This window comes from Charadrius vociferus, unplaced genomic scaffold (assembly GCF_000708025.1).
Source record: "Charadrius vociferus isolate BGI_N301 unplaced genomic scaffold, ASM70802v2 scaffold1401, whole genome shotgun sequence".
Taxonomy (NCBI): Eukaryota; Metazoa; Chordata; class Aves; order Charadriiformes; family Charadriidae; genus Charadrius; species Charadrius vociferus.
Window position 1 is genome coordinate 124,944 of NW_009646898.1, and position 15,088 is coordinate 140,031.

A 15,088-nucleotide genomic window follows, 5' to 3' on the forward strand; every position below is an offset into this window, starting at 1 on the left:
AGTATGCTCTAGTTCTGGCCATTTCATTACGTATCTCTGTACTGTTTGGCCACTTACATAAATAATCCCAACAGGGGCCCACTTGCAAATAGCAGCAGAATTTTAGTGCATTCTTCTCAATCAGTGTAAGCAAAGGTCTTTCCTATTAAAATAAATGCTAATGAACTGACAACCTGTATTGAAACTTGCAGCATATACTCTCTGATCTGGAATTACAATAGCGGTAAAACTGAGCTACAAACTTAGGAAATACAAACATCAGAATGTCCTTTATAGCTTGCATTTATCTTTTGTTCTGAATGAACAGGAACAAAATATTTAAAGATTCAATTACAGTGAAGTGGAGACATTACTTAAAATACTAAATATAAAATAATAGATTAAAATGTTAGACAAATGTGGGTTTAGTTACCTCTACAGCAAAAAAGTCCAAGTTTGTATTCGCTTTAATCCTTTCTTTACACTTGCCCTAGACAAATGTGGTTTTAGTATCACTAACATTTTATCTGTTAATATTTCAAGTAATGTCTCTTTTAACTGAAGCTTGTAAAAGCAAATTTTATTTTATTTTTTTTTTTGTTCATCTGAAGCCAAAGTGCTGCAGTAGTCATAAGCTTTGTTTTCCTCCTTTAGCAAAAGCAATGGTATAGACGGATTTTGCACTGAGGTCTTCAGGGTGGGGTTTTTTTATTATTATTGCCTGAACTTGAAGTTCTTTGTGAGGGCGCACGGCTGGCCTTCCCATCAGTCACGTACTGCCTGTCTGTCAGGGTGCTGAATCACTGGTTCTTTGGGTATGTTAAGCCTCTCAAGAATCTGCACAAAGTCCAAACGTTATCCCTCTCTCATCTCCAGCGTGCTGTGGCTCCAGCCCTGTGGTGCCCTTCCCCGGTGCTTGGGGAACCCCTGGCTCAATCGCCATGGCCGTTTTAGGGCTGGGGAGAGGTGGTGAGATGTGTGAGGGAGTTAGATGAGGAATGGGGCTTTTTGCTTGTTTTTAGTACTACATTAAAGCACAAACTCATTTGGGTGATTGCAGGACATTTTCTAAATGCAAACCCTTCAGATGGGCATGAAGAAGAGAGCGGGAAAGGAGGCTCTGATGCCATTTCAGGATGGCAGGATGATCATGGTTTTCGTCTGTGACCGGACTGCTCAGCCAGCACTCCCTTGGACTTTCTGGTTGTTTCAGGGGTGAACTGAATGGACATTTGTTTTCTCAGAATGATTTTGTCCTTTTCTCTGCTTAATTAGGAACACTTACGGTGTTAAGGTGCCCACTGCCATCCTTCTTTTACGACTGATCACTGAAGTAGTATGGAGCTCAGCCGGCAAACCTTAAAAAAATCATGTTACTCTCATATTGTTTTGGGACTGTGCATAAATACTCACTTTTGCTTAACTGAAGTTAGTTGCAAATACATGTGAGAAAGTAAATACTTGGTTAAAGTTGCAATCAGCATGCATCAGTTAGGATGGCAGCTGTAGAACTCGTGCTCATTTAAACCATTTATGGAATTCATAGTTTCCAAATACATCATATGTACCTATATCTGTGATATCTTTACAATAAAACATCAATGATTTGTTTTTTCAGAGATTCCTAGTCATTCAAATTTCACTTTGCGTTTGCAAGTTTTACATCCTACTGGAACACCTACTTCCATCTAGTTTATGCTGCCCATCTCTGCATATACAGAGAGACCATTTTTATCACACAAACTAATGTGTATTGGTTTTCCTAGTTTGACACCTGTCAGTGCAGTCATCAGTATAAACAACAGGAAGCTTATTTATCTTGCTGTCTTGCAGGATGGTCTTGTTTGTACAGGGAGATAAGCTTGACTGAATTGATTGATCCCAAATGTTTAACCTTGCTCTTTCTGCAGTATTGTTCCCTTAAGTCAGGGGTTCCCTTAAATATTGGAAGAAAAGCTTCACTTCCATCCTTCAGATTGTATTTTTATATGTAATTTGACAGAAGAGCTGAAAAAACAGAGCATAAGCAGCTGATGAGCAGAGTTTTATGCTTCTCACACCCTCCACACCAGTAATTGTGTGCCTCCTTGCTTGCCCCTTATTCATTGTTTTTCTTCATCTTTTGTAAAAATGTATATTATTTCAGGAGTCTTGGCGTGTCTGTCCAGAAGGCATACCACAATAAGACCCCATCATTATGTTGATGATAGAAAATAACAGTAAAACTTTTTCAATAATCAGTCATTTCCTTTTATAAATGTCTGTTCTGGTTTGTTATCAAAGGCAGTTTTGGCTGAAGATTGAAAAATTTCCACATCCTCTGGAATGAAATGGTGCCCAGGGATTTGGGGTGTGGGGTTAAACAGGAGAGTACAGCTTTGCATTGAGCAACAGAGCAGGAATTATTCCAGTTGAGGAACAGAAGCTTTATGAATACAAAGGGAGACATTCACATGGACCAGCACAAGTGATCAATAGCAAAAATACTCAGCTCCTTGCCCATGGCAGGGGGGTTGGAACTCGATGATTTTTAGGGTCCCTTCGGACCTAAACCATTCTATGATCTCCTTCAGCCTTCTTACTTTTGCTGTGCAGTTAAATTATACAGCAGATTTCTTGGTAGATATTTTTCTTCTTGTTGCCAGCCACCCCAGATCTTCTTGAGTGGAGTGAATGAATTGCGAGGACTTGAAATGAGGAGCTTCCTTTATGTAGAAATCCAGGCCTTGCTCTTGACTCCTGTGCAGTTGTTAGGCTGGGCAGCGTCAGAAGTTCATTGCTGGACAGCTGACTGGGAAAGCCTCTGTGGGTACCAGCTTCTCGAGCACTTGTTGACGTCTCAGGGGTTTGTTGGACCATGAATTAAATTGTGATCAGTAGGGAAGATAGCAGCATGGTTCCCTTTATGACCTTGGCTGCTTTAGGCCTGGCATCCCTCCTGCTGCCAGACGTGAACTGCCAGCAGTTTTCTCACATGGGTGGAAGATATGAATCCCCACTGTTTCTGTACATCTTCCCAGGCCCCAAAATTCAGGGAGGCAGATCCTGCTTGCTTCAAAAATGGGCTGCTTTTTTCTACCACTTGACCTTGAGAAAGTAACCACTGTGGTCGGGCTGTTTGCTGCAACACCAAAGGCTTTCTACACAAATGCCTCATTTTGCCACTTGTGTGTTCAAGATTGTGTGCAGCAACCCTCTGAATGCAGTTGCTACCGTCTGCCCTTTGAGAAGGATTTGGATAAATCAGTTGACTATTGGAGAAAATTGTGGCAATATTAGTTTTTTCTTTTTTGGTTTGGGTTTTTTTAAAAATAAATTCTGAGAGAAAGAACCAGTGGGGAGGAGAAAACTGGATGGGAAATGTGCAAAGGCCAAACATCACAAGCTCCTTACGTCAAAGCATAATGGTGGCATTTTTGTTGACAGCTACCATGTACACCATTCAAGGACAAGCTCATATCCTGCATGGCATTAAAAAAGGACTACAAATAGCTGTGAAGAGGGGAGGCAGGACCTCTTGCAGGACTTCAGGTGGTGCACCTGAAGTGTCCCACAAAGCAGCTACTCATGGTCACAGTCCAGAAGAACCATCAGTTCCTACAGGAACGCAAGAGAGGAAAAAACACGTACTGCTTTTGACAGACCCTAAAAGGTAAAATCCATCAGGCTGAGGTAGAGCCTGTTAGTGACAACTGAATATAAAATGCAGTGAACTTGAAATAATGTATAAAACGTGTCATGAATCTACTTCCAGGCCGTGCCAAACCGTACAGTTGCCAGAGCATTGGGAGTTGCTTGAACGCTTGCTTGTTGGCAGTGGGTGTAGCCTATATATCTCCTTGTGCATCTTACAGTAACAGTACTGTTCTGGAGTGATATATTGGATGAGGGTGGTTGGAGCCAAACGAGTGCTGTAAACGGAGATATGTAACGCTGGAATTATGTAAGGATGGAGCCATTTGCTATGTCATCTGATCCAGATGGTAGTTGGGGTGGGGGGGAGGAAAGGCTGTTAGCAAGGTAGTATTTGGACATTGATACGTATGGGTGGTAATCTAACAAGGTGGGCACAGTGACAGAAACTGGCAGGCGTAGCCAGAATTCTGTAGCAAGGACGGTACCACAGTGTCAGATTCGTATCATTGTCCCAGTTCCCTACAGCACATGAGCAGTTAGTTCTCTCTGCAGCCCGATAAACTTGGCTTTTCTTGCTGCAGGGGACCTGAAGTTCGTAAATCAGTGTAGTATCCCTGAGGTCACCATCTGATTAATTGCTTGCCCCATGAGATCCTTGCATGAGCCTGTATTACGGCTGTTGCTGTCAAGCGTGGTTCAGTATCTTTCTTGAATCTTCCATCCCTAACCTACTACCCTACAGCAGGGAGCTGCGTGCTTCATGCCAGTGCAGTTAGCATTTCTCTCAAATTGGTGTGTGGGGCCCTTGAATGGGTTGAGATGGTGTAGTCTACATGAGGTGGTGGTGGAGGAGCTCTGAGATGGGAGAGAGCAGGGCTGTGGAGCCAGCTGGATGGCGGGTACCTGGCTCCTCTGCAGCAAGGTATCGTTTAGGTCACAGGCTGGGCACGGTGCAGTGCTGCCTCCTCGGTTCTGAGCTGCTAACGCTTTTGTGATGGAGAATTGGTTAGCCAGCGTGCCTGTGTATGTGGTGTCAGTCTTGCATTGGATGGGGAGAGTCTAGCTTGGTGTTTCCACCACAGCAAAGTTAAATTGAGAAACCTGCCAGTCCCTTGCACTTTGAGTTGCATGCGCGGGTATGTATGGGAAGCCAACCCACTTGAAGATGTGTACCATCCTGCGGTGGAGATGCCTTTCTGCTAAAGCCATTCAAAGCAGTGTAGACCATGGAAGCAACTTGACATAAACTCCCTTAGTATTTTTTAGTAACTCTGAAAAATCTTTCAATTTCGAATAGCTTTTAAGGCAAAGAAGGCCTATTATGATCAGCTATATTTGGCCTCTAGTACGACAAGCCAAAGAAATGTACTCAATGTTAATTTTGGTACTGAGGCTTATAATCAGCATATTGTTCTGTGCCACGTGCTTTTTGTTCAGTCCATCATTATTTTGATGTCATGCCATCTTCAGAATGGTTGATCTCTGGTTATTTCTTCTTGATTTGCCTCCTCCTACAGGAATCACAGTAAACCTGAAATTAAACTAGCCCTCTGTGTGTGTGCGTAAGCATTTTTAAAATGTCTAAATTTAAGTAAAGACTTGATTTGCATACTGTTTGAAGAAAATTGCTTGGACCTGGCAATTGCAAGTTACCAAAGTATTTGGGGACGCTGACTTACAAAAATAAAATCAAACTGTTTTACAGCAGCAATTAAATGTGATTTTATGATATAGCCTTTAATTATGTCATTGCTCTCTTTCTATCAAAAAAGCAGAGAACGAAGCAGAACGCATTCAGCTGAATGAAGGGGAGAAAAGAGACCTAATTCGAAAAGAGATGTTGTTCAAACATGGATAAAAAACACTTTTGCAAAATATTTTCTTTATTATTTGGTGGCTCACATGGTCTAAGTGGTTGAAAAATTGTCCAAAATCAATTATGCCTGTTACATAAGAGTACCACACCCAGTATAACCAGTTTTAATGAATAAACAGTGACTCACAAATCGTAGACATTGTTTGAAGATGTAATATCTCAGGATGGGATTTATTTTGTCTTACTCAAGTTCTTAAAAGTCAGGGAACTCTGAGCCAGCCTGTAGCTTTCCATTTTTTTTAATGATACCTAGTTCTTATGTAGGCTATAATAGTTACAGCTGTGCTTGATGCCTTGCAGTGGGTATAGCCCAGATGAAAGCTAAGAAAAGTCCTACGTCTCTGTACAAAAGCAGGGTTTAAAATGGAGTACTTATTTTTGTAACATCAACAAATTCAAGGTGTTGTGCAACTTGGAAACATTTCAGTTTCAAGCCACTGGTGTTAAATTGTTCCTTGAGAATACCTCTTAATTACTTAATTATTAGTTATCCTTTAGAAGTCAATATTAATGAAACCCAACTTGGCAGTACCAAGGCTTTTATTTTTAATGTCAACAAACCACGTAGTTGTCAAAATCTGTGGGTCACAGGATCGGTCTGACAGCTTCATCCTGTATATCAAATCAGTGTTGATTGCCACAGTGGCTGCACAAATAACTTAGTCAAAACGCTTCCAGTGTAATGCCCTCTAATGCAATTTTAAGAGGTGTGCGAGTCTAATAGTAGCGTTTACAACCTTGTACTCAAGTTGGCCTGTCTTGTTGTTCAAGGGTGGCTTCTATTTATCTGAGGTTATGTGTGAAGACTTTGTGGCAGTCAAAAAATGTTCCACACATAATTTTGGAGATGGAGGTGTTGGGGTTTTATTTGGTGGAAAAGACCACAAGAAAACATGACTATGCACTGCAGTGTGGCATTCTTGTGTTCTGGAGCGGCTACGCTGAAGTTTAATGTGTCTTCAGTGGCACATGCTCCTTGACTTCTTGAGAATAATTTTTGAGGCATGACCTCCTTAGCTGCATGCTGCAGTTCTAGGATTATTTTTTTTTAAGGAATTTCAGCATGAAAGTTGTTTGCGGCTATTTAACACATTGCAGGTTTGGGATGGGCACAATTCTAGGTGAAGGAAGCATCTTGCAATCTTGCACGCATGACTTACCAGTAAACTGTCTATGTAAAACCAGACATTTGGACTGTGTAGTCCGTAGATGTCAGTGACAACTCCAGAATGAGAATAACTTTTGGACTTAAAGAATTGATTGGAGTTTGAAACGTAACCATAAAGGTAGACCCCCATCCTACAGCCCCTATTACAGTACAGTTCTGCTGTATGACATGCAAACTTCAGGTTTCTAGCTTGCAGAATAAAGGGCCTAATTTATAACCCATATTACCTAGGGAACACAAATATTTATATTTAAACTTTCAGTGATGTTATGTTACATTGGCTAGTTTCCTCAAAATTATTGTCACTCGGTGTAACAACTTTTCTATACAAATTTGGAAGCAAAAGGCCATATTTTACTTGAGATAAGGGTAATTTTCAGATGCTGTGTTTTGAAATGATTCCTGAAAATTATATTGCTAAAATGCAACCTCTACTCTTCTGTAAGAACAGACTGTTAAAGGAATATTCTATAGAATGAAGTTCTCCTAGGGGAATCACTGTCATCCTTTGTTGTTGTTAAAAGCTTTGGGGTTGTATTTCGCCCCCCCCCTTACCTGCATGTTAGAATTTTTCTTATCTTGAGTTGGTTTGTCATAATTCTTTCTCTCCTTATTTGTTACATCCTGGAAGAAAAACCTTAAACCCTAAAGAAGATTTTTGTAACAACTAAATTTGTTCCAAATAGGGAGATTGAAGTTACAGTTTTTTAATTAAAAAATAATTTATACAAAAACTACTTGTTTAAATTCTAGCATTACTGGTGTTAGTATGCATTCCGTTTGCAGTTTAGGGAAAAAACAATGGGGTGATAATGTAATAGATCCTTAAAGAGCTACATCCTCTCCTTTGCTCTTTTACCAAGCACAGCTCATTTGTTTCACTACTAATTTCCTTAATTACTGTGGTAACCAGTAGCTTTAGTCTGGACGCACGCAGGTTCCACAGCACATTTAATTGTGTGCCTCAAGTCCTGTGCAGTATCGGGGACAGTCAGGATCCCCAAAGGGAGGTTTGTAATTAGCTGGTGAATGAACATGGTGACCTCTAAGCTCAAATAAATACCCTTCCTAGTGTTTGATTTCTTTATCCAATTGGGATAAAATCCTCTTTTGGACTGTTTTAAGAATATTGACTCCTTTTCTGACTTGCATGTGGGTTACTAATCTGGGTGTTCAGAAGAAATCTGCCAAATTTGGTCTCTTCAAGGGACATGGGCAGAGGGGGGGATCTAGTAAGAAGAATCCAAGTGAGTTTAGACTTGATCAGGTTGCTGCATTGACGGTCTCCATTTGAGATGGAGGGAGTTAATGCTAGGAGCAATTTATTTTTATTTTTTTATTTTTTGGAAAACAACTTTGCTGAAAACCTGCAGGCAATGCTTTTGGCATTGGGTGTCTGAAGTCCTTTATAAGAGATTGTTCTTGTTCACTGCTTTTCACTCTGAATATGAAAAGTAGTCCCATTAGTATAGTCCTACCACTTGCCAAGTAATGGGAATTGATGTGCGTGTGGTAATACAGACTTGCCGGAGTGGTTCTTTAGTCACATTGCCGTAGGTGCAAGTGGCAGGAAAAAAACCCTCCTATTAAAATACATTGTGCCAGGTATCATGAGCTTACACGCTGTAATGTGAAGTAGGAGATAAAAGGCTTTTTCTCTATTTTGCGCTTCTGTTTGAAATTTATTTTATGCTTTCCAGTGTGGCTGGTATTTCTTTAGAAAATAATAAGTATTCCCACAGAATTTAGCTGAAGATTGTTTTACACTAGAGGAAACTACTTGAAGATGTTGGATTTGACTTGAGGCATAAAGAACTAGTTTTTAAATGCTTATTTCTTTTGAAATTAATATAAGAAAATAATAGTATGAACCAAGTGTTGAATCCAAAAGTTTTTGTTGGTTTCTTGGATTTTGTTGCCATTTTCTTTTCTTTTTTTTTTTTAGTACTACTTAGATACTCTTCTTAGTCCTGATTTTGTGTGCATGTCCAATTAACTCTCAATTCTTATTTTTATAGACAGTTACTGGGAAAAGCTTTGGAACCAAAGATTTTCGAGCAGCTCTAGAAAATGGAGTCCTGCTGTGCGAGTGAGTATTGACTAATCTATATAAAAATCCTTCAGGTTAACATCAGTTGGGCTCTTTCCTTGCAGGCCTCTGAAAATGTTTTTTTGAAGTACCATATATACTTTGTAGTAAGTAAATTTTATTTTTTTAATACTTGTTCTTTGCCATGGGGAAGGAAGAACAGCTTTCAGACATCTTTCTAGATCTACATATTCTATGTATTGTCCCACATACTTCTTCATGTGTTACCGACAGGATTGTGCTGATCTTCTAGCCAGTTGATTGGTTTTAATGGTTATAATGATCATGGTATCACTGGGCTTTCTCTTCAGCTTGTGCAAGTTGGCGTGGCCATGGCTGGGATCAAAGCTCTCGGTTACCCCTATACCCACTGTTGCTGTTTGGCTTTGGGTTTTTGTCCTCCATCCCCGCCCCCTTGTAAGAACACACTGTAAACTTCGTGTGCTGGTTGTTGTCTAAATCATGAAAGCTGTCTATTCCTACCAGAGAACTTTATGCTCAAGAAGTTTTCCTTTAAAAAGTACTACATTTCAGAAGTGAACTTTACAGAATTGTAAATGTAAGGTAACAGGTAGGCATTTGATTTCATGTGTCTATTACTTACTAATACTGTTGTCATGGTTACATCCAAGTATCTCAATGGTGTAGAATCCATTGGATGTCATTTGGCATATATTATGAAAACACACTTTTTTTTTTTTTTTTAAAAAAAAAAAAAAAACCCTGAACACTCTAGGATGATAAATGTAAGTGTATTGGGTCTCGGCATAACATGGAAATACATTGTTATGTATGTGCAGATGCAGTCCAGGTTTCAGTACTTTCTGGACTGACTTAGTTACTGCTTTCAACAACAAACTCTGACCTCAGCTTTTTTTGGAGTGCTTTCTCTAAAAAGCTTCCTCGTGCTTATATATTATAGGCTTGGCGATAATGAGACTTGTCTGGTTTCGCTGCTAGCCTGAGTCAGAGGTGTAAAATGTCCACTCGTCAGGTCTCTTCCACTTATCTGTAATTGGTTTTGTACTTACTGGAACAGGTTTCCAAGGCTGGAAGTAGTGCTAATCCCTTAGTGTTTTAAGGAACAGCGGGTGTAAATGTCATTAGAATGCCAGTATGAGAGAAATCTCATTAGAGAACTACCTGGGACACTCAAAAAAATATCTGAAGTCTCAGAGCCTCTCTTAAATCAGTTCAGCCAAGCTAACGTTCAGAAAATATTTATAAATGTTCAGTTGTCTGAAGTTTTTTACTATATATCAAAAATAATCAAAGTAAATGCAAAAAGGCAACATTTTCCCTTCTGTGAATAATACTGTGTTTTCTATCCTTGCCTTTTTTCTTTTTTCCCCCTCTTTGGGCCCTTTGCACATCCAGTCTATCTTGCTAGTTACTTCTGCAGTTATCTTTGTGATATGGGGGAGTTGATTCAATTTGAATGATGTTGTAGAGATGGGCGCTGTATTTTAATTTCTTATGTAATCAAATGTTAACTAGACTGAATGTGGTAATAAAAATAGTTTATACTTTTAATAAGAAGGTATTTCTTAGGGTATGTAGTGGGATGTGTGTATTGTATTCAGCTGTAACTTTTAAATAGCATCTTTAAGAATTGGCAATGAACTGATGTATTCTAATCCTCTGATATCTTCATTGTTGACGCTTATTTGGCAAAAGAATACAAGACTCCATCTGCCAAATGCAAATCAGTTAAATTTATCTGTAATTAATAGCCGTATGCAAGAAAAACATCCTCTAATTTCTTCAGCTGAGCAGCTTGCCTTAGGAGGCATGCAACTTTCTTTAATGCAAAAGTTGCCTCATTATATTGCAGTAAATCATATAGCTGTCCTCCTCTGTCATAATTTCAAATTTGACATACTTGAAGTACAAGGAGAAGGGATTTACATAGAAATTCTCTGGACACAGGAGAAAAAAAAGCAAGATGGGAAAGGTTTTCAGATGTCAAATTTTCACCAAAGTCAATAGAGTGCAAGTTCTTAAATAATTGAATGAAACAGACATGACATTGCCCATTCCCTTGGTTCACCTGTGACATGGCTGATTTAGTGTCCATGGATGGATTATCTCTGGTGATGGTATATTTGAGTATTTGACTTAAACTATAGGAGTTTGGGGGAACACAAACTTTTTTCTTTTAATTCTACCTCAACAGATAACCTTTTTTTTTTTTTTTTGGGGGGGGTGAAAAAGTCATCAAGCGTGTTCTATTTACTAAATAACTTAATGCAGTTGAAAAATCTCAGGACCTGCATCCATTATTCCTTCTTCTGCAGGTACTTAGAAATCTATCCTCCATTCCATTGTGTATAGGTAAACTCTGTGTTTATTTTCCAAATACATCTGCTGCTTGAGCAAAAAATGCCTTTTCCCACCTAGAGTTTTAAACTCCAGGTCCTCACTCTGCATTGGCATGGGTAGATCACAGAACCTTGCTGATGCTTTGTGGGGTAAAGGGTCTGGCCAGACAAGCGGCAACAAGAAGAGGGAGCAAGTCCAAAATCCTCAAAGGTATAGAGGCTGATGAAGTCTGCAGGGTGTCCTGAGGTCCCTGTTCTCTGTTGATCCAGTGGTCTAGCGTGTAATTTGGTGAACCACAGTATTTCCCTACCTCCATGACTGAAAACCTGGGTATAAAGGTGCAGGGAATCCTGTGCCTCATCCTCACTGCAGGACAAAGTATGCATTTGGACTTGTGTATTCAACAGTGATGCCTTAGTCTGTCCTATCTTCTCAGTTTAATTATGAATCTTATATAAAGATAGAGTGATATGAGGTGCAATCTCTTCTGGCTGACATGGAAAATTACATGTCCCAAAAATGATTGTCGCACACATCATACTGGCTTCATAGCATTATGAAAACTGAGTTGTTTTCTTACACTTACAGGAATATCAGTGCTTTCACACCGAACTCTGAAAATTAAATTAATATTCTGACATATTTTTGATATCTTCTGCATCACAAATTTTATGTGAAGAAAATCTTTAAATGGGAAATTTTGACTCTGATTCTTCTACATGGGTGGTGATGTTAAACACAGATCTGTTTCTGCCTACGCCTACCCAGGCGTTTTCTTCTTTCTCACTTTGCCATTCTCAGAAATCTCTTTTTTTTTTTTTTGGTGCATGTGTGATTTGTCCCATTTTTGCTTCTACAGTCTGTTGTTGCTTGTCGCTTCTTGGAAAACTGATTAAAAAAATAAATTTAGGGGGTGTTAATAGGTTCAAATTCATTTGGTTCAAGTTGTATAAGCTAGGACTATATGCAAAAGTATTTCTTAATAAGCATTGATGCTCATGCCTAAATAAAATTGATTTATGTAACACAAAATCATATGACTTCTTTTTAGTTTGATTAACAAGATCAAACCTGGCATCGTTAAGAAGATCAATCGCCTGTCAACTCCAATAGCTGGCTTGGTAAGTAATCACATCAAATCTAATATCTGGGGTATGACATCGAGTTCTGTTTGTTTTTAATGAGCGCTCTCTTGCCTATTGTTCTTCCATGGTCTTGCTACAAAAACCTAGTAAGTTTTCAAAATTTTAACTCCATTGACAGGTTGAGAGAGTTGGAGTTGTTCAGCCTGGAGAAGAGAAGGCTCCAGGGAGACCTTACAGGAGCCTTCCAGTATCTGAAGGGGGCCTACAGGAAAGATGCAGAGGGTCTTTTTACAAAGGCACGTAGTGATAGGATGAGGGGTAATGGCTTCAAACTGGAAGAGGGGAGATTTAGGTTAGATATCAGGAAGAAATTTTTCCTCTGAGGTTTGTGAGACACTGGAACAGGTTGCCCAGGGAAGTTGTAGATGCCCCATCCCTGGAGGTGTTCGAAGCCAGGTTGGATGGGGCTTTGAGCAACCTGGTCTAGTGGGAGGTGTCCTTGCCCATGGCAGGAGGTTTGGCGCTAGATGATCTTTAAGGTCCCTTCCAACCTAAACCGTTCTATGATTCTGTGATTCTATGATTTATATTTTTGTTTAAAATTGTACCATATATACATTTAATTACACCTCAAAGGTTACCTGTTCTGTGATTTGGATCTGTAGCTTTAATCAGCTTGTCACTGCGTGAAGCTTCATCATCCCCAGATGTATCAAGCACTGACGGCTCCTGTCCACAAACCTATATAGTGTTTCTTGTCTTAATTTAAAGGCCGCCATCCTATTTTACATTTACAAGCCATTTTAGATGTCCCTTTATTAGGGAATGGGCAGACTAGGAAATGTTCTGTGTAATGAGTATTTTTAGAATCTGCTTCTCCCCACCCACAGCAAAGCTTAGATTGCATTAAAATAACTCTGGTGATGCAAAGGTCTCTCTTCAGGCTTCAGCTGAGGGATTTGCCAATATTTTGGCTGCAAATCACATTGTTGGGGGGGGTAAAGGGGGGAGATACATGTAATCAGTTTCACATGAAATTTAAAAGATTTCCTGTATGCTGTTTGGCAGATTTACAGGCCAGAGACTGCAGGATAAATTCTGTAGCCATTTAGCATGAGAAACCCTTTTGTGTGTAAACGAACTCAAAGAACTTTTTCTTCATCATTTTTTTTCCTGTGAAAGCCTTGTTGGCTATTCATATCACTAAGGTATCTAGGCCATTTAGTCCTGTCATGAGAACTGTTGGTCTTATCTTAAAAGACCCAAGGAGAACAGGGACGTGTGCATGATTCCTGTAAAAAATGGAAGATCCACTTTATGGTAAACACAAAATCTCAACATTAGGGAAAGTTACATGATTTCTTAATAAAAGTAGAATGCGAAGCATCTTTAGGTACTTCCATATATATGTTTTAATGGGATGAGCCAACAAAACATCTGATTTTGTTAGGCAATAGTGTATCTATCTCATAAGAGAAGAAGTGTAGTTAACTTGGCTGAAGGTCATAAGATTGGATTAACTTGCCATATATTATTGTACAAGCTGAGAACGTGCATTTCCACATCAAATGAATGTAGAAAGTATTAGTTGCCTTTGTCCCAGAAAAGCTCAGGGTATTAGGCTTGCACATAATGAGTGCTGCACATTCTTTTCCCGTGAGGCATCCAAGAAAGAATTCAAATGAAACCAAAATCATTCTGGGGATGACAGCACAGTTATTCTATCAGCAGTTTGTGTGCCTAAATTGCCTCTGAAGTAGCCATTTGATCCAAACCAGAAAACCATAGGCTAGATTTCTTTTTTGTGGTGACTTAAGAGTTATCTTAAATCATAACTGTAAGAACTCTTGGTTTTATATGCTTTTTTGTTTGTTTGTTTGTTACCAGATGCAAAAATTTGGAGTATTCATTAGGTGTGTAGTTTATATCTTATTTGTAGCGTATTATTGTTCCTTCACGTTGTTTCTAGTTCCTACAAGTCTTAAAAAATGAAGGGGAGGAAAGGTGAACAATTCTCATAAACCAAGATCATCCAATAGTATTGCTGTTATAATACCACTTGAAGATAGTAATTGAGAGAGCTGATGTTTTGTGTTAACCCATGGAAAAGGTTCAGTATCAGAAGATCGTGATTATGAGGGCCATATGGGAAGATTTCAGAAGACAGTGCTTATGATGGCAATAGTGGGAGGGGAGACGTGTTTTCCCAGCCTTGAGGAACATGCTCAGTTACACCAGCTTTGAAGAGCCCAGCTTTCATCCCGACATGTAAAACTCAAACTAAAAATGCTGGGGTTTTTGTATTTATAGAAAAGCAAGCATTGATACTTGACAGGCTTAGGATACTGTGGCTGATGAACCATATGATTTAGAGAGGGAAAGACCTTGCTAAGGAATTAGCTGGTAGGCTTGCTTGCCATGTTCTGGAAATATTTTCATTGCTTGTAAGTTGTCTCTCCCACAAATCTGCTTCTAGATAGTGTTTTGTGTGGCTTCATGTATATACTTCTATGGCTCTTGCTTCTGCTGTTTTCAATGTCTGTCAGTCTTGCATTAATTTCTCCCCACCAAGCCTTTATGAGATTTAGAAATTACTGTTGGTAGGGGGACTTTTTTTTTTTTTTAAACAGATGGAAATTTTAACTTCAAGAGGTGGCTGCTTTTTTTTTTTTTTTTTTTTTTTCCCCTCCCTAAAGGATAAACAGATGCTGTGACTGGAATTTGGGTCTTGCAAATCTTGTAATCCAAACATCTTTTGATCATGTTCTTTCTACAGCTTCTTCATGGTCCTCTAGACCTGTGTCCTCAAGTCCATTTCCAAAACATTTTATGCATTCATCATCGGGCAACTAGCATCCATTTCTCTCCTGGCTTTTCTGATTAAAGGGAAAGAAAAAACCCGTTTTTTTTTTTCAGTTTTGTCGCAGTCTGGT

General features: G+C 39.2%; 1 protein-coding gene across 1 annotated transcript in view; it reads left to right on the forward strand.

The window, feature by feature from the left end:
• The first annotated feature begins 8,681 nt into the window (after positions 1-8,681).
• LMO7 (LIM domain 7) overlaps positions 8,682-15,088 on the forward strand; it is a 97,046-nt gene continuing 90,639 nt past the window's right edge. The window contains exons 1-2 of the mRNA XM_009894448.1: positions 8,682-8,748; positions 12,122-12,191. The gene's annotated coding sequence lies outside the window, so the exon portion shown is untranslated. The remainder of the gene's footprint in view (positions 8,749-12,121; positions 12,192-15,088) is intronic.